Source organism: Melanerpes formicivorus, unplaced genomic scaffold (assembly GCF_026170545.1).
Source record: "Melanerpes formicivorus ecotype bairdi unplaced genomic scaffold, bMelFor1.0.p_v2 SCAF_23, whole genome shotgun sequence".
Classification (NCBI taxonomy): domain Eukaryota; kingdom Metazoa; phylum Chordata; class Aves; order Piciformes; family Picidae; genus Melanerpes; species Melanerpes formicivorus.
The window spans coordinates 807,961-831,634 of record NW_027142375.1 but is presented as its reverse complement, the minus strand read 5'-3'; the positions used below and the strand labels follow the sequence as shown (position 1 = coordinate 831,634).

Genomic DNA, 23,674 nt, shown 5'->3' with positions numbered 1-23,674 from the left:
GCTGCCCTGAAAGTCAAGCTTCCTAGGGAGGTTACCAGTCTAGAGGCAGGCAATGAAGGCACGCCAAGCTGTACGACACCTCCCCTTGCTTTTGGTTTCAGAGACAGATCCTCAGAAGTGAAAAGACACAGTTCGTTTTGGCAAGTTTAAAACATCATCAGATCTTTCTGGCTGGCAGCACTGAAGAAGGAAAGGCAGTTTCACTAATTAAGATCTGCACTGCTGCTTTGACTTCAGTTTTTCAGGATGTTACTAGGTATTTAAAAACACGGTTCTCCTTCATGGCAGGGTGCAGCACCCGCGGGGCAGGGAGTAATGGTTTTACTCCTGCTTCAGTACTGGCAGCAGCATGTTGTACTGGAAAATGCACCTCTACTTCCTATCTATTTTTATAATCAGTTTATCTATCATCTGCTTCATTTTTACCCCCACATGCATGCTAGAAATAAAACATGTAAGTCTCAGTCCCATGCTGAAATACATTCACAATGCTGCCATTGACTCTAGACAGCCAGCCAGCGACACTGACTTTGAAACCGAGGACGGCACTTGGCTCCGAACACTGTGTCTGTAGTCTAGATGAAAAATTCATGAGCTAAACCTTTTCATTTCTTCTAAAAACAGGAGACAAAATGAGAGAGTCATCACATAGCCAGGGAATGAGTCTAAATCAAAACCTGGGATGTCGTTCTAAGGAAAGTAACTGGTAATAGAGACAAAGCATCTTTTCTCCTCATAACAGAAAAGGGAGAGGATTAAGTTATTTTATGCCATGGCTTTTTTGCTTTCCTTAATTGCAAAAGCACAGAATACCAACCAACCATAGCAGGAAGATACCAGATACAAACCAGAAATCTGTGCTGCTATAGGCCTGTGTGTATTTTGCTGCAGCCCTGAAGTCATATATAGCACTGAATTCTGGTCTATTCGCAAGCCCTCCACTTCCTCTAAACACAAAGAGTACTTCTGGCCTTTTGTGAGGCAGTACTAGCTGTCAGAGTGACAGCTGGCAGGAACTCTGAATTGATGGCTCTCTCTGTAAGTGACACACACGAGCTCTGTACTGGCTCTCACAAGATGCACTGTTTACTGAGGATGATTAGCCGTGAGTAAATAATGAGTCATGATAGCCTTAAAAAAGCAAACACAGAGAGTTAAAGAATAATTTTGACATGGGTAGACAGCACTGAAAATCGAATTGCTTATGTGTGTTTTTCCTAATAAAGTGTGAAATACTAGAAGAGCAATGGGAAATAACCATCAGTTGAAAGTATGCTGGAAGGTCTTGGAAGATGCTTTCCTAGGACTGCAAAGCACCAGCTACAGGCAAACAAGTAACGCAGTCTTAAAACACACAGAGAACAAATGGGAGAGGGGAATTCTGCTGTTCTTGGTGGGTTACTGCACTACCCCTAGAAACAATGCAGACCACTGAAATACTACATATTGGCAATCAGGCAGAAAAGTAGCACTGCAAATCTACTGTAACACTCAGACAATCTGTTGTTTTTCACTCTGTGTTATCAGACACCTACCTAGAACCTTGAGAATCTACTGCTGGGGAACTGATGTCCAGACAGTCATTGACAGTGAAAGGCTATCTTCTTCATCACAGCTTATTTCTAATTACAGCTTGTTTCTAATGGGACCTTACATATCTGAGTTCAGCATTGGCTCCTCTGGGGAGTATGAAAGCAGAATGACATGATGAAAAATATGCTATCAAGTCCAGGCAAAACAGCACTCAGCTGTAAGAACTCTGCCTGCAACTGGCTGCTCCCATCCATTCTGCACAGGCACCCAGAGACCTCTCTTCAACAGTTCTGAAGATAGTGATTCTTGTGATATTTAAGCAGCTGAGAGTGGTGGTTCTGGACTGACAGCAAGAGTTGAAGACAATAAACACGCTCTACTGTAACTGTGCTTTATCATATAACCTTCTGAAATGTTTAATTGTAAGGACTAACGCAGAACTAACTGGGGGCTCGAAATAAACCAAACCCCAAACAAAATTAAGAACAACCACATTTAAGGACAGTAAGGTATTATGTGAAGACAGGAAAATCCATGCACCAAGCCTGCTTGCTTTGAAATGCTGCTGTGTTGCAGCCACTGCTCTGAGGGCAGCTGCTGACCCTGTGGAGAGTGCAGGATTCCTCAGCTGACCAATTCCTTAGCTGCCTAGAGCAAAACAATCACATTCCAGGTGTGCCAGGAACCACAGCCTCACCTTGGCACCCTTGGGTTGGGACATGCTGCAGAAGCCACCTCCTGGACATGCTGGCACCTCTCACTGGGAAAAGATTTTAGCTTAGAGATGTGGTTGGGGTTTACTGCTGAAGGGATTGCTAACAGGGTACAGAAACAGCCACTCTGAGCAAGAGTTACTGGGGTTAGGAACAGGCTGGGGGGGTTAGGGCTGCTAGGGACTTCTGCTTCTGTTAGTTAGCTGCTTCTGGCACAGGGCTCTGGTGCAGGAATGCTGCTAGGGATATGCTGAGGACTTCTATTAGCTACTTCATCTGCTAAGGGCTTCCAGGACTTCTGCTGTTAAGGACACTCAGACTCTGCAATGCAAGGGATTCGACAATGCAGCAATGAAGGACTTCTGGGAGGACTTCTGAGATTCTCTGCTCTCTGCATGTCTGGAATCTCACTGCTATATGGCAGCAGGGTTCCTGCCCTCATTTGTCACTCAATGGCCCCCAAAGCAGAGGAACAACACTGCTGTATTGGAAAATGATCCAGGTTGAAACAGATGCTGCCCAAAAGTTAGCCAAAATGCCCCATACTTGACATGTTATGTTCTGAAATGAAGGAAGCCAAAATATAGCTGAAAATGTCATGAGGATTAAACAGCCACGTTCTATTTCTTGGGGAAGCTGAGCAAACCACTGAAGTTTTATCATGATACCTCTGTTCTAGGCTGGGTATGGACACCAGGTATTTGTGGAGTGCTGTGTGGCTGGGATACCAAGTAACCAGGGAAACACAAAACAAACCCCGTAGCTCTGACATGGAGGCAGGGCTGCTTTTCCCACTTTCTTCCCCCGCACACTGATCTTGAAGTAATCTGTCAGGTTTTGACCAATCTACAACCCCCATTCAGAGTTCAGTTTTTTGAGATTTTAGAAGTTTATGACTCAAAATAGCACACAGTTGTAATAATGTAATAGCATGTCTTAAGAAGAACAAAACACCTAGTGAGATGGCCAACCACAGAAAGGATCACAGGCTCACAGGATCTTAGAGGCTGGAAGGGACCTCCGGAGGTCATCAAGTCCAAGCCCCCTGCCAGAGCAGGACCATGGAATCCAGCACAGGTCATACAGGAACACATCCAGATGGGGCTGGAAAGGCTCCAGAGAAAGAGACTCCACAACCTCCCTGGGCAGCCTCTGCCAGTGCTCTGGGACCCTCACAGGGAAGTTCCTCCTCATGTTGAGGTGGAACCTCCTGTGCTGGAGTTTCTATCCATTGCCCCTTGCCCTATCCCAGGCTGCAGCTGAGCAGAGCCTGTCCCCTCCCTCTTGACCCCCAGCCCTCAGATATTTATAGACATTGATCAGATCCCTCTCAGCCTTCTCTTCTCCAGACTAAACAGCCCCAGGGCTCTCAGCCTCTCCTCACCCACAAGCTTTCAACCTGTTCTACCTCCCCCCAGATAGAACTCGCCACATTCCAGCTGCTCTAGCACATAGTCCCACCACCACCTCACCTTGCTGGTCTGTCCTTCCCGAGCAGTACACAGCCATCCAGGACAACACTCCAGCCAGGGGAGCTGTCCCACCATGTTTCGGTGATTTCAATTACATCATAGCCATGCAGCCTAATGCAGATCTCCAGCTCCTCCTGCTCACTCCCCATGCTCCGTGCATTGGCCTAGAAGCATTTCAGTGAGGGATTTACTCCACTAGGTTTCACTCTTGCCATCTGGCCACCTCCCTGGCCACCAGCCTAGCAGTGAGCCCTGCACGTGCTGATGCTTCCTCGCTGGCCGTTACTACCGCAGGAGCCCTTGGCTCATCTCTGTGAGACTGTGACGGTGCTGCTGTGTCCCAGCATGCTGCATGGCAACAGGATGAAGGTGTCCCTATGCCTCCAACCCTGGTGTGTCCTCCCCCATACAACCTATCCCACAAGTTTCTCAACTTGCAGGCACTTAGACTGCTGGATCAAGGTGACATCTGCACATATCCTGCAATTTTAGGAAGCACTTCTCATTTTTTAGACAACTGTTAAGATCAGTGAAAAAGCACCCAGTAGCTATGGCTGCCAATGGTCATGATAGGAAACATGGCACTGCTTCCCCAACAATCCTTACAACCTAAAATATTGCAATAAAGAAGGGAAAAAAAGAAAGAGCAGATGGGTGCAATCAGAGCACTTCATATAGAATGAAGACCCCTGCAGGGCACTTCAATGCCAGTCTAACACTTAAAAGCAAAACTAAATACAATCTGAAATGTCATATAGCATTTACAAGATTGTTTATGCCACACACTAGAGAATCCTATTTTGGCTTATTTTCCTCTATACTATTGTGAATGTTTAAGAAAAAGAAATTACACTAAAAATAGGAAACATGACAATGTATTTTCCTCTTTTTCTTCTAATGATGTACATGGTCGACATCAGAGTTCAACTATGTCAAAAGCATTAGTTAGGGCTCCAGGCCTCTGTCACCCTCACTGGAAAGAAGTTTCCCCTCAAGCTGAGCTGCAGTCTTCTATATTCCAGCTTGTACTTGGTGCTCCTTGGCTTATTACTGTGCACCACTGAGAAGAGCTTGGCCCCCTCCACTTGACACCCACTCCTCAGATAATGATAGGCATTGATCAGCTCCACTCTCAGCCTTCTCTTCTACAGACTAAACAGCCCCAGGGCTCTCAGTCTCTCTTCACAGGGGAGATGCTCAAGTCCCCTAAGCATCCGCTTGGTCTCTGTCTCTCTTGAGCTGGGGAGCCCAGAACTGGACACAGCATTGCAGGTGTGGTCTCAGCAGGGCAGAGCAGAGGGGGAGAAGAACCTCCCTAGCCCTGCTGGCCACACTTTCCTTGGTGCACCCCAGGATCCCATTGGCTCAAGGGCACAGTGCTGTCCCATGCAGAACTTGCTGCCTACCAGCACTCCAAGGTCTTTCTCTGGGGAGCTGCTTTCCAGCAGGGCAGCCTCTAACCTGCCCTGGTGCCTGCTGTTATTCCTCCCCAGATGCAGGACCCTGCACTTGTCCTTACTGAACTTCATGAGGTTTGCCTGAATCTAACTCTGCACCCAAATAATGCATTTACTAAGAGAAGTTCAGCTCTTAACCTACAGTATGTTCAAGACAAAATATGTGCTGTGCTGCACATTGAGAGACAAAAAGAGTACAGTATCTTAATTCAGTAGGTTTTGTTATATTTGCTGAATTATGTAACATTGAGTAGAAAACATTAGCTTGGATTCAAGAGAGAAGAGTATTCATTGCTTTAAACATGAATACCACCAGCTAACTGATACTGAGTTCTCACAAACTTTTTGCTAAGTTTTTCTGTCAAGGTGTCAGGAATCAAGAAATAAAACAAAAGTCACCCATGAGATTCTGCAGTACATCAGGAAAGAAAAAATAAGTGAGATGGCCAAATGAAGCATGGCAAGAAGGTAATCCCGAAATCAAGATATTAGGCTTGCCACATACACAGATGCAGATGGCTGTACTGATCCCAAATTTAGTACTGCATATAAAATGTCCATCTGAAAAAGACACTGTAAGCAGGGAATTTGGTTGACAAAGTGCTGATCTTTGGAGAACATGTAAGCTATCTTCATTTTTGTCATTCTCATCTCTCTAGCAGCAATAACCACTGAAGGCAGCCTCACAGTAAGTTTCATTCTGGAGTCTCGCTCACAAACACCCCCCCCCATTTCCAATACTGCTGGAAGATACATATTTAGCAAACATAGTGTTTGCTGAATTTCAGTAGCCATGCTTGGAATCAGAACTTTTTCTTTTTGACATAGAATCACAGAATGGGCTGGGCTGGAAGGGACCTCCAAAGCTCATCCAGTCTGACCTCCCTGCACTCAGCAGGGCATCCCCAGCTAGAACAGGCTGCCCAGGGCCTCCTCCAGCCTCACCTTGAATATCTCTAGGGATGGGGCCTCAAACACCTCTCTGGGCAGCCTATTCTGGTGTTCCCACCCTCATAGTGAAGTACTTGTTACTAATATCCAATCTGAATCTGCTTTTCTGTAGTTTGGAGCCACTGCCCTCATCCTGTCCCTGCAGGCCTTTGCCAACAGTCTCTCTCCATCCTTCCTGTAGCCCCCTTCAGGTACTGGCAGGCTGCTATTAGGTCTCCCTGGAGCCTAGTCTTCTCTAGGCTGAACAGCTCCAGCTCCCTCAGCCTGTCCTCACAGCAGAGCTGTTCCAACCTCTTGATTAATCTCATGACCCTCCTCTGGACCTACTCCATCAGGTCCATGTATCATGTATTACTTCTGGGCACTATATAAGGTCATAATCTGCCGCTGATACTCACCAATGTGACAGTCATTCCATCTCTGATACTATGAAAGAGGCAGCTTGTTCCCTGCTAAAAACAGTGTTGGAGAAAACACATCCAAGTAAATTACAGCAATGTATCACAAAGACCGATGGCATCTGCTGGCTGTAACCTAGCAGCTCAGATTTGCTATGCTGATAACAGTATGTACACACAAAAGGAGTAACACCAGGCACCATTTCTTCTGACTCAAAAATCATCTGTCCATAAATACAGAAAGCACACAACAAACATGAATCCCCAAAGATTATCCTCAATACAGACAAACTCAGCAGAAGTAAGCATTTCAACTGGAACTTCTGAGCTGCCCATCTGCTTCCCCACTTAGCCCTGCTCTGCAGATGGGAAAACAGGTGAGGTCTCCAGTTACTCATGTGTTGCTCTGTAGTTTTGCCCACACCCTTCTTCGTGTTACACCATCACCCAAGTGTTGTGAAATTTGGATCTCCTAACAGAGGTTGCAGCTGTTAACCTCCATAAAGCCACAGGTAAAGCTTAGTCCTATTCTATCCCATGCCTTGTAGCATCTGCCAGGTTCAGTCCCTCCAGTTCCTCCAGCCTAGCACTCTTTCTGGGTTTAAATAGGTGTTCTCCTAAGGAGAAGAAAAGAGAAAATAATGCTCAGGTTTTCACAACCCTAATGTGCAAATTGTTTCAAGCTTTTCAAGATCAGATTACAGTAATACTGCACTACTCTCATTTTCCAAACACAGATTGGCTGACAACTGTGCAGGGCACACAATGCATTTACTGCTTTCAGCTGTCCATGATCACAAATGACTTTCACCGAGTCCAGGAGATCACTGCCAAAGCATGGGATGTTCCACTCATCCAAAACTATCTGAAGGAACAAGACCTAAAGAGATCTTGACAAGATTAGGCATGATGCACCAAGAACAAAACATCAGCAACAAAGCATTGGGGGGGGGGGGGAAGTTAAGACTGTTGATTCAGTCTTGTAAATCTGGACTTAGGAGGGGCAAAGGTCTGCCTTTAAGTATCTTCCTGGCACCATGAAGTAATTAATTCAGCTGCAGACTGAATTAATGGCTGCCAAAAAGGACTACAGCTATGTTTTGAAGGGACTCAGCTAAAGCTCCCATTTGGCTTGGAGCTGAACTTCACCAGTGGGACTCCAGGCTTTCCATCTTCCTGCCTGTTATGCTTGCGTGGACAGTGAGCAACATCCCGGCAGCAATCCACCTACCCTTTGCCTTCTGTCTCTAAGGTGAGCTGCTGACAGGATTTTCTGCTGGTTCTCATGAGCTGAGGAAATAAAATATGTAGAAAACATTGAGAAATAGAAAGCTTTTAGAAAAAACCAGTAGCCTGTTGCAAAACACAGGCTAAATTGACATGGACTTACATTACAGGCATGAATTTTCAGCTGACAGTGTGGGTAAGTTTGAGTTATGAGTAAAGGTAAGGAGATGTCTAGTACAGGCCTTGGCTGCCAGCCAGTGTCCACACAGGCCACAGGGCTGCTTCAGGAGTAGCAGTAATGGGGAAGGGAAGAGTTCAGTTTTTGTGGCAGCAGCTCAACTGCTTTCTTACTTTCAGAAGTTGGGGTTTTGTTAGGGAGATAGAACCAAAGAAAATCTAGAAGAGCTCTGAGAGCCAAACTGGGCAGCAAAGGTCAAGGAAGAGAGGACAAGGGTTGACAGAATAGCTTGCCTATGTAAATGGGGCTCTTTACACTTACATTCCTATGAGCAAGGCATGATCAGAAAACAACTCCTAAATGGCAGCCAAACCCAGGCTACTTTTCATGCCTTCATACCTCTTTCTACAGGCTCAAAGGCAGTGATCCTGAGCATTGGCCCCTTAGGTGCAACAGGAAGAGCACAAATTCTGCTTCTAATTTTGAAGTAAGCTCACAACTTTGATGTGTGCACGGAAAACACATTTAGGGCACTTCTAAAGTCACAGAGCAGCTTAAATTGTTTGTGTAGACAGAAGTGGTAAGATTTGCTCTCTGTTATTTTGGCATGAATCCATATTTGTATTGACTCCCCTGAATTTATTGTGGGCAAGCCTGGCAGACCAGCTTAAAGTTTGCTCTGCACTTCCCATTAAACAAACCTATCTCAAGCCAAGTGCACTGCAATTCCCCATATCAGACTGCCCACCTCAAGACAGACTTTTTCAGAGTTTCAGTCACAGAATGGCTGAGAATGGAAAGCACCTCTGCAGACTGTCCAGTCCAATGCCCTGCCCAAGCAAGGTCACCTGGAGCAGCTGCCTAGGACCACGTCTCTGTCGGTGTTCAAGCAGTCACAGTGATCTTGCTCTTCCTGCAGAAGCTGCTAAGGAAATGTGATTTGCTTTCCTATATGCAAGATTTTAGACTCTCTTCAATCTACTTGAGTTCTATTCCTTGGAACAGGACCTGTGATGTGGCAAGCAGGGCCTTTATGACAAGAATGAGTCCTGCTGCCCCCATGAAAATCTAGTAAGAAAGGGGAAAGAGAGGAGTGGAGTTTGCCCAAGTTTATTTATGCTCCACAGAAGTTATTATGGTGTTTAGAAAACCAAGAGGGTACTAGGGACACTGCAACTCACTCTGCCAACAGCAGGAGAAGGGCACCTGCCTTCAATGTCCAGTTCTGGGCTCTGCAGTTTACGAAGGACATTGAAATACTTGAATGTGTCCAGAGAAGGGCAATGGGGCTGGGAAGGGGTCTCGAGCACAAGCCCTATGAGGAGAGGCTGAGGGGTTGCTTGGCCTGGAGGAGGCTCAGGGGAGACCTTATTGCTCTCTGCAACTACCTGAAAGGAGGTTGTAGACAGGTGGGGCTTGGCCTCTTCTCCCAGGCAACCACCAACAGAACAAGAGGACACAGGCTCAAGCTGTGCAAAGGAAGTTTAGGCTGGAGGTGAGGAGAAAGTTCTTCACAGAAAGAGCAACTGGCCATTGGGATCACACACACACAGTATCACACAGTATCACTTAGGTTGGAAAGGACCTCGAGGATCATCGAGTCCAACCTGACACCGCAGACCCCATGACTAGACCATGGCACCAAGTGCCACGTCCAATCTCCCCTTGAACGCCTCCAGGGTCGATGACTCAACCACCTCCCTGGGCAACCCATTCCAATGCCGAATGACTCGCTCGGTGAAGAACTTCCTCCTCACCTCGAGTCTGAACCTCCCCTGGCACAGCTTGAGACTGTGTCCTCTTGTTCTGGTGCTGCCCAGGGAGGTGGTGGAGTCACCATCACTGGAGGTGTTCAAAGAAGGACTGGATGTGGCACTTGGAGCCATGGCTGAGTTGTCAGGAGGGGTTAGGTATTAGGTTGGACAGGATGATCTCTGCAATCTTTTCCAACCTGGTCGATTCTATGATTCTATGACTGATTAGATGCAGCAGGTGGGGCAACAAACAGAACCTCCTGTGAGGAAATGGGGTTGAGGATGCAACCTCCACACACAAGACTCTTCAAGGAAAGCAAATATCCGTAGTGTCCCATCCCATTTCTGGCCAAGAATAAGAAAGAGCAGGGAACAGTTTACAACAGGTGAATGGTGCTAGGTATGTGGATTAGACATCTTCATGGTGTGGAGCTAAAAGATTTTTCACTCAAAATTTGCAGTACCCAGTAACAAATTGCCATTCCATGTGTGCAATTCAGCAAGACCACATGCTCCCCCCATTCTACAGAACCAGCTGCACTGCCCAGGATTTGATGTTGGGAACTTTCATTGTTTCAAATACCGTTAAGAGGAACTCTAGTATTCAAACACAAGCACTACTGCATAACACTAAGCACCTTGTGAAGTGAAACAGTACAATTTGTGGATTCTAAACCTTAGTTTATCTGCATGTACTCAAAAATATGTCAATTGAGGCTGCATAATCAACCTTAACTCTGGTATTTCTTTTCCTTCATGCTTCACCTTACAACCTTACTAATCAGCGAGTCATGCAGCTGAACAGTTGACCCAAATTCTCTGGCCCAACTTAGCTGTTTTATTCTGGTCAAATAAAGCACTTCAATAAATCAAATCACTTCAGTAAGTCACATCAGTGAAATGGGAACAACATAAAATACACAGTGTTCAACACTGGATCACAGGGTTGGAAGGGACTTCCAGACACCGTGTCCAACCCCCCTGCCAGAGCAGGACCACAGAATCCAGCACAGGTCACACAGGAATCCATCCAGATGGGGCTGGAAAGGCTCCAGAGAAGGAGACTCCACAACCTCTCTGGGCAGCCTGCTCCAGGGCTCTGGGACCCTCACAGTGCAGAAGTTCCTCCTCATCTTGAGGTGCAACCTCCTGTGCTGGAGTTTCTATCCATTGCCCCTTGTCCTATCCCAGGGTGCAACTGAGCAGAGCCTGTCCCCTCCCTCCTGACCCCCAGCCCTCAGAGATTTAGAAACATTGATTAAATCCCCTCTCAGGCTTCTCCTCTCCAGACTACACATTCCCAGGGCTCTCAGCCTCTCCTCATCAGGCAGTGCTCCAGTCCCTTCAGCATCCTTGTAGCCTTCCCTTGGAGTCTCTCCAGCAGATCCCTGGCCCTCCTGAAATGGGAAGCCCAGAATTGGATGCAATACTCCAGGTGAGGTCTCAGCCGGTCAGAGTAGTGAGGGAGGAGAACCTTCCTGGATCTGCTGGACACACTGCTCTGAATGCAGCCCACTGCTCAGGAAGTACTCTGTGTTCCAGACATAACTTTATCTGTATTTGTAGAAATAAAACTATAACATTTCGTGTAGCCTTAGAATTAAAATTTGGCAGAAGTATTTCCTAGGCTAATACTGGTTTAATGTGTATAAGCATGGGCATGTATATTCCAGATCTAAGTAGACACACCTGTACAGAATCTCCCTGGTTTAGGAAAATAAATGCAGGACAGTAAGGTGTCTGAATTCAAAGATGGCTCGACAGAATCCCTTCCTTTTGCTGAAGCCATGAACAAAGTCATCCTAAGCCTTATACAGAGATGATACAGCTCCCAATTAGGCTTTGAAGCACTCTGCACACCCCTCCATTTTTTACCCTTCCATATCCCATTAAAAAAGAAAAAAGTTTGAACTATTCAAACAAACAAACAAAAAACCAAGGAGTAAGTTAATAAACCATGGACCTGCAAGAATTTTCATGTAAAGCTAGAAAGCAGGTGGCATGATGTCACATGAAGGCAATCCTGCACGTGAAGAGTTGCAGGGAGGTAGGCAAATGGCCCAGGAATTACAGGACTGTGCTAAAGGCCAAAGGGAAAAACAATGCTAAGGAAGCAATATCTTCCATGTGTTAGTGCTCATTCTCTCTACAGGTAAAAAAAACAAGAAGCAGCAGCAGCAGCACTCCGTAGCTGCTGAAGTACAGCTTGGCTGGAGCACATGGCATGTAGCTGGCATAGCTGAGTCAAGGGAAATAACTTGGGTGGGAGGAACACAGTTGATAGGACACTAAAGGAGGCCAAGGAGCAAGAAAGAGGATGTGAAGGTCTGAAAATCCATGAAGCATGAGAAAGTAAAAAGCCTTGAGTTCAAGGACTTTGTAGGGAAGTAGACAAACATGAGACCACTCAAGGAAGCTGGCTTGCAACAGCGACAAACCCAGCTACTCTCACCCACAGAATGGTACTGCTCTTGTAAATGTTTTTTAAATGGCTCATACACGTGTGTCACTAAGAAGTCAGCTACTGAGAGACTGGACAGTGACCCGACCACTTATTCAGCTGACAAACACTTAACACTTTGTCTCAAAGAACTCTTTTATCCTATCACCACATCTGTCCCAAAGCATATCCCAGAGCCAAACAATGTTGTTGCTGTACCTCTGTGGCTTACAGTTCATTCCCACCAAACTTCCATGAAGCAATCCAGAACACATTCAAACATCAGTGTTAGAACAGGCAAAAATATTTAGCAAGTGAACAGAACTAAAGCTCTTCTATCCAGGCTGAAAAATGCCTGCATCGTGTATGCAAACGTATCAGCAATCTCATTCTACACGTAGCAACTGCACTCCTTCTGCATCCACTGCAGGAAGAACTTACATTTAGACTTGAAATTCACTTCAAGAGACATTGATCTTCTTGCCCTGTTTTCTACCTCACCATTAGGCAGCTTGACAATCAGTCCTTTATTTGTTCCAATGTAAAACAGGACCCTAATTTATCAGGCTAGGTTCACCGGAGGACACAGAACAGCTCTGCGGTTCAGAGTGATCACACTGCTTCCATGGGTACAATCTAATTATAACATAAGAGTATTTGCTGGTTTAGTTCATCACTAAAAAATATTACAATTCTGTGTATTTAGGAGACTTGAGGATATACTCCTTACTTTTCTTTTAAACTGCTTTGGTCCTTTTTTGTCTCTTTGGTCCTTTTCCAATGAGCTACAACAGGTCAGAATACGATGAGAATTTCCATGACCAAAAGCATTCAGCATTGAGCATAAAGTTTCATTTTCATGTATCTAAAAGGCACTTTGTTTGTGTGCACTCTGTCTAGCTGTAGGCTGTTACATGCACACTGGCAGTTCGACCATGAACAGGAAAACTTAACAACAGAACTGACTTTTCCAACCCATCTTTTTACTCGCACTGTCCCCTCGCCACAACCATGTTTAAAGCGAAATGGTTGTGATGACTAACGGGAATGATCTCTTTCACGTGCTGTGAATTAAACAAGAGAAAACAACTTCAGCAAGACTCCTTTTATTCAAAATGTCCTCTTAGAACTCACACAACCGAGTAAATAACTGCAGAAACACAATTTAGAAAGCTTTACACAGAGATTTTATTTATGGTCTGCCCTTGATTTTCCCAACAGAGGCTCTCAGCGCATGCATTGCTTATTTAGTCATCCCTGTGACGCCGGTAAACCCCACGCTCAGCCCTGAGAAGAGAGAGCATTTCTCCATTGCACACTGCCAAGTTCAAAACGCTCAGCAGCAGCACTGCCACACCAATGGCCGTGTGAATTACTCTTATTCAACTTCCTTGACGGGCTAAATGAACCCAAACAGCCCCCTGGAGTATCAGATCACTACTGCGTTTTCCAGGACAGATTCCCTCAAACCACTTGAAGGCCTCATCTCAGTTAAGCAGCTAGAAGGACAGCACCTTTGTGACTTAGCAAATTCTACTGTCCCAAAGCTAAAGAGCTGCAGAACAGTCTGTAGGTAATTTTTAGTTAGTAATTTATTTAGGTGAGGTCATGCAGCAGAGGATCCAGGACTGCAGACCACATCCATGTCTGAAATGCATAGAGAGGGAACAAAAACAACCAGTGGGAATATTAAGAAAATCTTTCCTGACTGCTCCTCTGACCCTGTGTGCCAGGAATTTCAAAACTTCAGACACTGACCCTACTCCCTAGAAGCCAAGGCATGGATGTGCTGTCGTGTTCCCTGCAGGTATGCAGACGGTGCCCCAGAAGTACCGCCTCCCTTTCTCCAGACACCACATTCTGATAGGCTTTGGAAACCCAGCACACGAATTGCTACCCTGTGTGTTGGGGCACGGCTCTGCCTTCCGTCATGACAGCCGCCTCCAACTGAAGAGTAAATTAGTTTGGCTGGAGGAATGAGCACTTCCCAAGCCTAGAAGAAAATCCCAGGCACACAGGCTCATAGAAATTGTCCTACCGTCCTTCTCATGACTTCCAACCTCTCAGGCTATTTACATGAACTTCTTTCACATCCATGCTGCTTTTGCCCTCTGCAACTTTTAGTAGCAAGCAAACCCCCAATCACTAAACCAGAATATGATGGAGGAGAGATAATGAGCTCCAGAATTTCCTTTTCCAAGGGGCCAAAATTCCTGGTCTCACTCTTCCAGCAGCAAATGAGATTCTTGCTGGGGGATGTCCTGCCTCAAATCAGGTGCATTTTTTCAAGGTTTCATCTCTTGATTCCCTTCCAAGCAGAATCAAATTTCAAGACAGGCTACACTAGACAATAAGCTCTGACAAACTTCCCTTTTCTTCCTACTTTTTGTCTTGGGTATATGTAAAAATCCAGCCAAGAGAAAAGTCCTGCCCATCGTCAACAACGGAGAAGCTAGAAGAGGATCTATGCCTCCTGGTAGGCGTTCTTTTGCATGCCTCTTTGTGGAACATCAGCATCTGTTATCACTGAGAACTTTCTTCCCCTCACCTTTGAGAAAGAAAAAGGAAAAAAGCGGGGGGAGGGAATGGGGGAGGGAAAAAAAAAAAGAAGGAAAGAAAGGAAAAAAGAAAGGGAGAAAACAGCCATATCCTGAAAAAGGGAAGCAACACACATCAGAGAAAGCACTCCTTGTAACTTCCGATGTCCCAATACCATCAACCTTTTGACAAACACCTGAAGGAAGCAGTCTGCAGCGTAAGCAGCCTTCAGCACAACCAGATCCACTCTTTCCAAGATCCTCCACTTTGGGGGGAATTTATAGCAAGCATACATCTTGGGCTCATGTAACAGGAAATGCTCAGATCATAAAATTCAGGCTGTAGCATATGAAAGGGTGAATAAAAAAAAGCAGCAGCACTTTCAACTCAGCAGAAGAACATTCCCACATAGGAGAAGAAGACAGCACAATAAAGTTGACTTTATGTAATGACTTGGCTATGCAAGGAATTTCAAAAGCACTGAACAACTTGGAGTAGCCATGATGTGCTCAACGCTAGCTTACACAAGACTTGAGCTAAATCCACTAAAAATCAGTGGGAGATTTTCCACTGCCTCGAACAGACTTGGTTTGAAACCTTTCATCTCTGAGCACCAAGAGTCCACATAGTTAAAAGCTGATACAAGCCACAGCTAAATTCTCCCTCTTCCAAAATGGAGCCACAAGACATTTAAATTTCCTTGGGACACTCCAACAGCAATGCCTTTGGTTTCACAAGGGGTACGTCAGGACTAGATTATTCCATCATTAGCCAGTAACAATGGAACATACCAGCTACATAGCAGCCCCTCCAAAGGCCACCAATTCAAGTAAAGTGAAGGAAGGGTGAGACTAATTTAAGGGTCCTGGGACTAAGATGAAGAGCGATTTTGAGCCACTTAGTAGGAAAAAAACCCTCTTGTGAGGAAGCAGCAAATCTAGATCTGTGAAACTTTTGTCACCATGGCACTTTGAACAGCTGTTCTGTGAGAAAATGAAAGGTTATTCCTCCCAGTGCCAGAGTCAGGCTTCTTCACTTTTAAAAGGGCTACACGTTTCAATAGTGGTATTATTTACAGTCCAAAGTAAGAGAAAGAACTCAAGTTGCTTACTGTGAGGCAATACTGCTAACTAATTTAATTGCACTGATTATGATAAAAGTCTCCTGAAAATTACCTTTTTACTACAGAAATGTCTTACAAAGAGCAAACCCTTTACTCTGGATTGTGTTGGTTGTTTTTTTCCAAGCGTTTATTCAGAAGTTGGAGCTGGGAAAACAGAAACCAGGAAATCTGGTAAATTGTCTCAACACACAAGTAGCACTGAACTGTAAAAGGAAAACAAACCACTTTCTAAAAGGATCCACACTATCAATTATGCAAACATATTTACAGTAGCCTACATTTGGTAAATAAAAGCTAAATATATGACTAAAGCTAGCAGACGGCTCTGCTTGAACGTATGAAGTTTGTGCTAACAGAATAAAACACACTGCAGGGAAAAAAGTCTCCTTCTCCCTCCTGAGTCAGGGCCGGTATTTATTGCACAATGTTAACGTGTCTCGTTCTTTCCAGCACCTGGACCACAGGAGTGCAAAAAAGGTTTCTGGGGTCCGGGCATCTGTCGGGCTCCTGCCACTCAGCGGAACAGGTGCGACCATTCCTACCGGCAAATGGCTTCTTACGGCTGCAAATTTTCCCTTTACCTTCTGGCCCACAGGCTGCCTGATCAATCCACCCTCAGCAGCTTTCGAACCTTTGCTTTCTATATTTAGTTAACAATTAACACGTTCGGCTTTTTCAGCTTCATGGATTTCTGTTGCTTTAGAAAGTAGTAAAAAACTTCAACGGATAAACTTTTATAGGAGAAATACCACCTATGCTGCGAACATAAATAAGGAAACGCCGTCAGACACGCTCACCGCCACCGCCCCCCTCCACCTCCGACGCCCGCCGTGACGAATAACGCTGGTGCCGGGGATCCGATCCCATCCCCTCCCTGCCGGGCCAACGTTTGCCCCTTGCCGCCCCCGGATGCTGCGGGCGGCGCCCCGACGGGCCGGCGAATCTCCCTCTCCGGCAGCGTTTGTCGGTCGCTGCCATCGCTCTCCCCGCCGGTGACGGCTAAATATAGTGAGCGGCTTGCCTCCCCCGCGCTCGCCCCGCAGCCCCACGGGCGGGGGAACGGCCACGGAGGTGGGCAGCGCGGCGCGCCCCCGAAGCGGCCCGGGACGCCAACCTGCGCTGCCGGCACCCCCTGCCCGCCGCCACAGCGCCCGCCCACGCCTGCGGCCGGGACGCGCTGTCCTCCTCCCACACCGAGGGGGAGGCCGGGTGACTTACCGGCGGAGCGGAGCGGAGCGGCACGCCTGCCCTGCGCCCCTCGCCGCCCGCCCGGGCGCGGCGCGATACCTCTCGCCGCGTCCCTCCCGCCAGCCGCCGTCTGGCTGCGGACGTGACCTGGATTCCCCCCGCCTGCGCCGCCTCCTCCCGCGGGGCCGCGCACACGCCGCGCTGCGCCCCCCCGGCCCCTCCCGCTCCGCCGCCGCTCACCTCCGGCCGCGGCGACCCGCCTCGCCTCCGCGCCTCCGCGGCGCCCCGAGCGACGCGCGGCACAGCGGAACGGAGCGTTACGCAACGCGCCCCACAGCTCCTCCGCGCAGCGGAGAGGGTCGCCGGGAGGCGGGCGCGGGGCGGAGGGAAGCCGCGGTGGAGCCGAAGTCGCCCCCGGCGGCCACTTGTAGCGCCGCCGGGGCCGGCGCCCGCAGGCGCCCGGGATCCCCAGCCGGGATCCCCAGCCGGGATCCCCTGGTCGCTCGGGCGGCACCCGGGCAGGGCGGGCCCCGGGGCGCTGCCGAGTCAACCCCTTCTCGCCGGGGGCCCGGGCGGTGAGGTGTGGGGTCGGGGCTGCGGGCGGTGGGGGGGAGCCGCTGCAGGCACACCCTCGGCGCTTGTATGGCACCGAAAATAAAATCCCGCGGCGGTAAGGCCAGAACAAGCGGCGGGGGATCGCCCTGACAGTGACGGGCATGGGCAGAGGAAGAGGGCTGCCCCGTGGGCACAGGCTGAAGGCAGCGGGTTTGTTAACAGCTCTGCCGCAGGCACGGAGGCTGTGCCTCAGCCCCGGTAAGCGGGCACCCAGGCCAGAGGCGGCTGCGTGCAAACACACAGTCAAAGGGCTTTTCCATCTCCCCTCCTGCGCCTTGCCCGGCGGTCCCGCTGATCACCGCCTGCCTTGCCCAGAGAGGGTCTGGTGTGTGCACCGGCAGGCAGCGACGCCTCCGCCGCGGGGGCGCTGGCAGCCCTGCTGGCTGCAGGTGGATGGAGGTCCCGTCCGCAGGGACGCACAGTGAGGACTCCGCCTTTCCCCGCTCGCTGGCTTTGGCGAAGTAGCCTGGCCCCAGGTCTACGTGGGAGTTCAGGCAGGCAGGCAGTCGGCCCATCCAGGAGTCAGCAGGGATGAGGTGGTCTGCAACCCACACCCACACCCACTCTGACTGGAAAATGAAGGCTGACAGGTCTGTGGCCTACAGAACCTGGGGAAACTGAGTTTCGGAGCACAATTGCTGCACCTTGGCCCAGCAAATGCTGCTTCTTGCTCGTAGTAAGCCAGGCAGGTTTGGGAGGCTGTGCGTTCCCTGGCCTTCAGTCACACTGGGAAGGACATGCTGGGAAAAGGATGACAATACATCCCCACGTCCATCTGTAATTCATGAGGCAGGGCAAACAAGGAAGAAGTGCCCAGAGTCTCATTAACAGCTATCGGCTTGCAAGATGGCGCCCAGAGTAAGAGGCACGAAAGCAACAGCTACTTGAAAGAATCAGATCGGTTTGTTTTTCCTTAAGGAATCACAGGAATATTAAACCCTTCTCGCAGTTATAAATCATTTAATGCAAATCATTTAATTCAAACAGAGTTTTTACAGGCTCATGAGGCTCACTCATTTTGCCAAGAGTGAGTCATGTACAAATAAAATGAAACCAACAAAGAAAAGAGCTCTCATACCATGTGTATGTGGGTGATCCTTTGAAAAATTGGTAATTATTTTTTTTAACTCTACCACAGCCAGGGAGACAGGTTTGTGAAGCAAGAGTGAACCTTGACAGCTGAGCTGGAACCCAGCAACATCTAGTTTTCCCCTCCCTCAGAAACAAACACAAGTCCCTCGTCGGGCTGCAGTGGTGTGGCTAATGCTAGCAGCAGCCCCCCGAAGGCTGCAGTTTCCAGCCCAAGCTGTGTGCTCATATCCCACGGAAGCAAGAGACTTTGCAAAGAAAATGGAAATAATGTTAAGTGATTAATACTTAGTAAAAGAATGCAGTAGGCAGTTAATCCCTCACGGGTTAGTTAAGGACATGAGTTAAACTTCATTCTTCACTCCTCATGTCATAAATATGTGCTGCTAAACAGAGCAGAGCATGAGCCAGCAGGGTGGTGATGCACTGCTCTGAAATGACTAAAATGCAGGGACACAAAGCCATGTGATGGTGACAAGGGGAGCCTTGCAATCTGTAATCATCACCATCATATGAAACCATTTTGAAATGTCATTCGCTGACAGCAACAGCAAATACCTGTGGACACTAGAGAGGTATGGTTTCATAGTACCTTTTGAGGCAGACTCCCTGCATCATGTGGAAGAGAGACATCAGAGCATCTCAAAGTGCTCCCCGGCCATCTACTTTTCATTTTACCAGGCAGACAGATGGTTCTGGGTCCTCACATGACCACAGTCTTCCCTCCACCTGCTTGGCCAGAAGATGATACTGCACATGGACTGTAAGTCCCTTGTGTGCAGTAGAACAGAAGTGGAAGAGTCCAAGAGCACTTTGGTAACAAGTCAAGGTGTTGCACTTAAGTCGCCCAGGTCCAGTGCCTGATGTGGACACCAGTGGAGCAGAGGATCCCAGCTTTAGGCAGTCAAGGACTGTGAGCCTTCTGTACATATTTCAGGGCCTAAGGGTCTTGCCAATTAAACAGTGTTTTTTCCTTTTGTGTTTTAAACACACAGAAGTGACTTGGTACCCTGCTGGATTTCAGCTTTTTATGCTATATTGCTCTCAAGTTACATTTCCTTCTCCTAAGTATTTTTGTCTGGCTTTCATACCTTGGGGATAGGCAAGCAGGGGAGAACTTCAATTGAGCTAGGCTTTCCAATAGTAATGGGCACCCTGTATCTGCCATCAACTGGCAGATTTCCTTCTTACTGTTTCTTTTTGACTCTTCTTCCCCTATGGATCTTTGATTTCAGAATGGTTGCTTGGTAAAATCAGCTCAGATGCAAATACTTTGTTTTTCTCAGAAGTATTACATGTGTCATCTGTTGGGTTTTGAGGAGAAGCATTAGTAATTTGTCTACAGACAAGCAGGCAGACAGTACAGGCAATGAAAGGAGCTAAGGAAGCAGCTGAGTCCCTTGACCACCTAGTACGCCTTCTCTGGTGGACAGAGGAGCCCCTAATCACTTTCTGAAGAAAGGGCTTCTACAACATGCACGTTTTCTTATTATTTGTAATTTCTCTGGCTTCTTGCTGCCTCAGTCCTCTGAAACTGCATGGGGAAATAGCAGTTGAAGACAAAGGCAGTCATGGTAAAGCAGCACACAATGTCAGTAGTTGAAGATAACTCTGGAGTCTGCTGATTAAATAAGCACCTCACCTTTTGGCAGACAAAAAGAACCCAAACTATTTTGCTTTACAAGCCTCATGAGGCATGTGGAAATCAGGCAGTATAGATATTCTTTTTCATTTCTGAGACTACCAGCACAGCAGGAGCTCATCCTGCGTGGATTCCTCTCAACCACAGAAAATACATACATACATACATACATACATACATACATAATACTAATACATACATAAAACTACTAACCAGTACGTGAGTACAATAACTTTAGATTAACTTCCATTTGTTATTAATGATAGCTGTGGCAAATTTTCTCTAAAGACTTCAAAGCATTCTGGTGTTAACTGAAGGTATTTGGCCAGCATGCTCCAGTCTTTGTCTGGGGCAAACCTCTTACTTCCTGCATACAATTGATAGTAAACTGCTAATACCATATAATGTTTAATACTTTCCCTCTTTGCTTTCCATTTTACCATACAGTGGAATATATGTCTGCTTCAAGATTTCTGGGGAACCTTACCATAACCTAATGTAATAAGAGCACTTTGTCTTTACACAGAGATCCAATTCCATCCTGCTGTCAGAATTAGAGAGGAAGCACAGTGGATGTGTGAGAACAGAAGAGAAATGAATCAAAGATGAGGTGAACAGGAAAGAAAAATAACCAGAAGGAAATCAGAGAGAAACAAACATAGAGGCACCATCTAACCTCCATAGTTCATATACATTTTGATCTTCCATGCAAAACCATAGCAGGAATTTGTTTCAAGTTATGCAGGGAGGTATATGTCACAGGACATCAGTGCTCAGTCCACAAAACCAAATGAAGGGGGAAAAAAAATCTGAACTGGAAGAAAACCAGCCAGATTAAGGTATCACAAAAAGTCAGTTTCAATATCTGTCTTTCTAAATTGCAACAGCACAGTGCTGGGGAAAACAAGTCTTACCCTCCTGCATTGACTAAGCAGGAATTTGTCCATATTCTCATTTTTATTGCAAAAGCTCTTTTACTCAAAAAGGCTATTTGGACTGTCATCAAAGGATAATGGGGAGGATCAAGAAAGTTCTAAGTGGCTAAGAGAATTTATGGTTGATAAGCCAACCAAGGGTTAGAACATATGATGATGCAATCCAGTGAAATCTCCAGCTCAGGAAATTCCCACAGCCTCCAACAGCCTGAAGTTAGGAAATCCTAGTCTCTCTGCAAGCCATCAGTCAGGCAAAGCCAACAGGACTAGGTGGGCTACATGAGGATGCGAACCCAGCAGTTCATACTTCTTACTCTCTGGAAAGATGAACGAGGCTGCTCTTGTCATACTGTGCTGACACCTGTGATGAATTTTTTAATGATCCAAGTCATGGCTCCAAACCTCAGAAAATTTATAGTGGACCTAGTTTGGATTTCCCAAAAACACACACTAGAAGCAACTCCACATTAATAAACTAATATTAATGGCAAAAGTAGGTGAAAAAAAACACAGATCTGTAGATTTTCCTTCATACTGAATGGGATGGACAAAGTGTGAGGAGGGCACACTAGTAAGGGGATGCATTTAACTGACCTGCTGAGGAAGTGGGTGTGATAGCACCAAAGGCTTTGGACACAATTGCCTTTGAGCAATGGACAAGAGACTTTTCTTTCAAGGAGCATCAAAGCAAGAGTGAATGGAGCTCTGAGAGAAGGTACTGGGAAGATGGCTAGAAGTTCTGTTGACACCAGATCCCTTGTCCTAAAACCAGTGTGGTTTCAGTTAAAAGGTTAGGGCTTGGAAAGGCTCCTAACTGGGTTACTCGGTGGGAAAGGTAAAACCCACTGCGGAGGAGATGCTTGATTTTGGAGGCCTGACAGAAGCAAGAGCTTTGCAAGTTCTCTCATCCCTAATCTTAGACCATATGGAGCTCAACTACCAGGTGGGTGGGTGTGTTGAGAGAACGTGCAGCCCATTGTATTCTAAATCAACTCGTTCTCTGTAACTGAGCATTAATATGGAAAACAGAGAGAAACATGAGAGGTGCTGAGAAATAACCTCCACCTTAAAGTATAAAAAACCCCACCAAAACTAGGAGTTGAGATTCCACCTTTCTATAATGCTCAGATCATAGAAGCCTGCTATCTCTCCACTGGAGAAGATGAGGACAACTACTCATTTCAGTATGTGAAAGCCTGTAAAATAATGCATTAACAATTTCTATTCATTCTACATCTCTTGCATTAGCAGCGTTTTGCTAAGCTTTCTTGTAGCAGTCTTAAACCACAGAGTGCGTGAGATCACTTTACCACCTTCAGCCTTTTAGCCTGGAGAAGAGGAGGCTCAGGGGTGACCTTATTGCTGTCTACAATTCCCTGAAGGGAGGTTGTTGCCAGGAGGGAGTTGGTCTCTTCTCTCAAGCAACCAGCACCAGAACAAGAGGACACAGTCTCAAGCTGCACCAGGGGAAGTTTAGGCTGGAGATGAGAAAGTTCTTCACTGAGAGAGTTGTTCGTCATTGGAATGTGCTGCCCGGGGAGGTGGTGGAGTCCCTGTCCCTGGAGGTGTTCAAGAGGGGATTGGATGTGGCACTTGGTGCCATGGTTTAGTCATGAGGTCTGTGGTGACAGGTTTGACTTGATGATCTTTGAGGTCTCTTCCAACCTTGGTGATTCTGTGATCCTGTATCCAATCACAGCTGGATTTCTGGAACAACTAAGAGACATGCATAGTTTTTGTTGAAGTATTTTGGTTCCTAAGTCCTCTTCAAGGGAATGGAAGAGCAATATTACAGTGGTGCTAGCAGAAATGCTATCATGGTATGGCACTGTAGTTGTGCTGTTCTGCCAGTGTTTGCCCCAAGTGTAGCACACAGCACAGTATATTTACCTACCCTGTACAGTGTGTGATGCTGGTATTGCTCCAACTGTCGTATTTCAGTAAATTCCAATTTAAACATGACTTGCCTGGCACAGAAAGAAAGCATCTTCTGAGTGTGATCATGGGCTTTATGTGGTGATATTTATGTTAACAGTATCTGAAAGAAGAAATAGTTTCTTCCTCTAGAAAACCTGATCTTCCAGGCCTCCCAGAAGATGCTTTGGAGGCCAGCTTGAAAAATTGCTCTGTAGGACCTGCCAAGGAAGAGTCCCACTTCAGACGAAACTCTGGCTTTTAGAAAGATCTGACTCAGAATACATACACTGCAGCAGAATGGCAGTGTCGCCCAGCATGCATCAGCCTTCCCAGAGAGAAGGATGTCAGTAACAGCTCTTGCTTGACTTGTACAGAGTAACTAAAATGTTACAATTTTTTATAGTTACCTGATCAGCTAAAACTCAGTGATGTCAAAGTAAAAAAGCTAATTATGACCCAAAAGCAATGAGAAGTATTATGGAAACACCTCCAGATCCCACCTGG

At 46.8% G+C, this 23,674-nt stretch overlaps 1 protein-coding gene across 6 annotated transcripts in view; it reads right to left on the bottom strand.

The window, feature by feature from the left end:
- THRB (thyroid hormone receptor beta) overlaps positions 1-17,355 on the bottom strand; it is a 182,574-nt gene extending 165,219 nt beyond the window's left edge. For 4 of the 6 annotated variants that reach the window (XM_068152282.1, XM_068152288.1, XM_068152279.1 and 1 more), the window contains exon 1: positions 17,003-17,088. The gene's annotated coding sequence lies outside the window, so the exon portion shown is untranslated. Of the gene's footprint in view, positions 1-7,755; positions 7,815-17,002; positions 17,089-17,212 lie in introns of those variants that run through there. The other 2 variants (XM_068152280.1, XM_068152281.1) reach the window with 2 other exon arrangements.
- Positions 17,356-23,674: the final 6,319 nt, after the last annotated feature.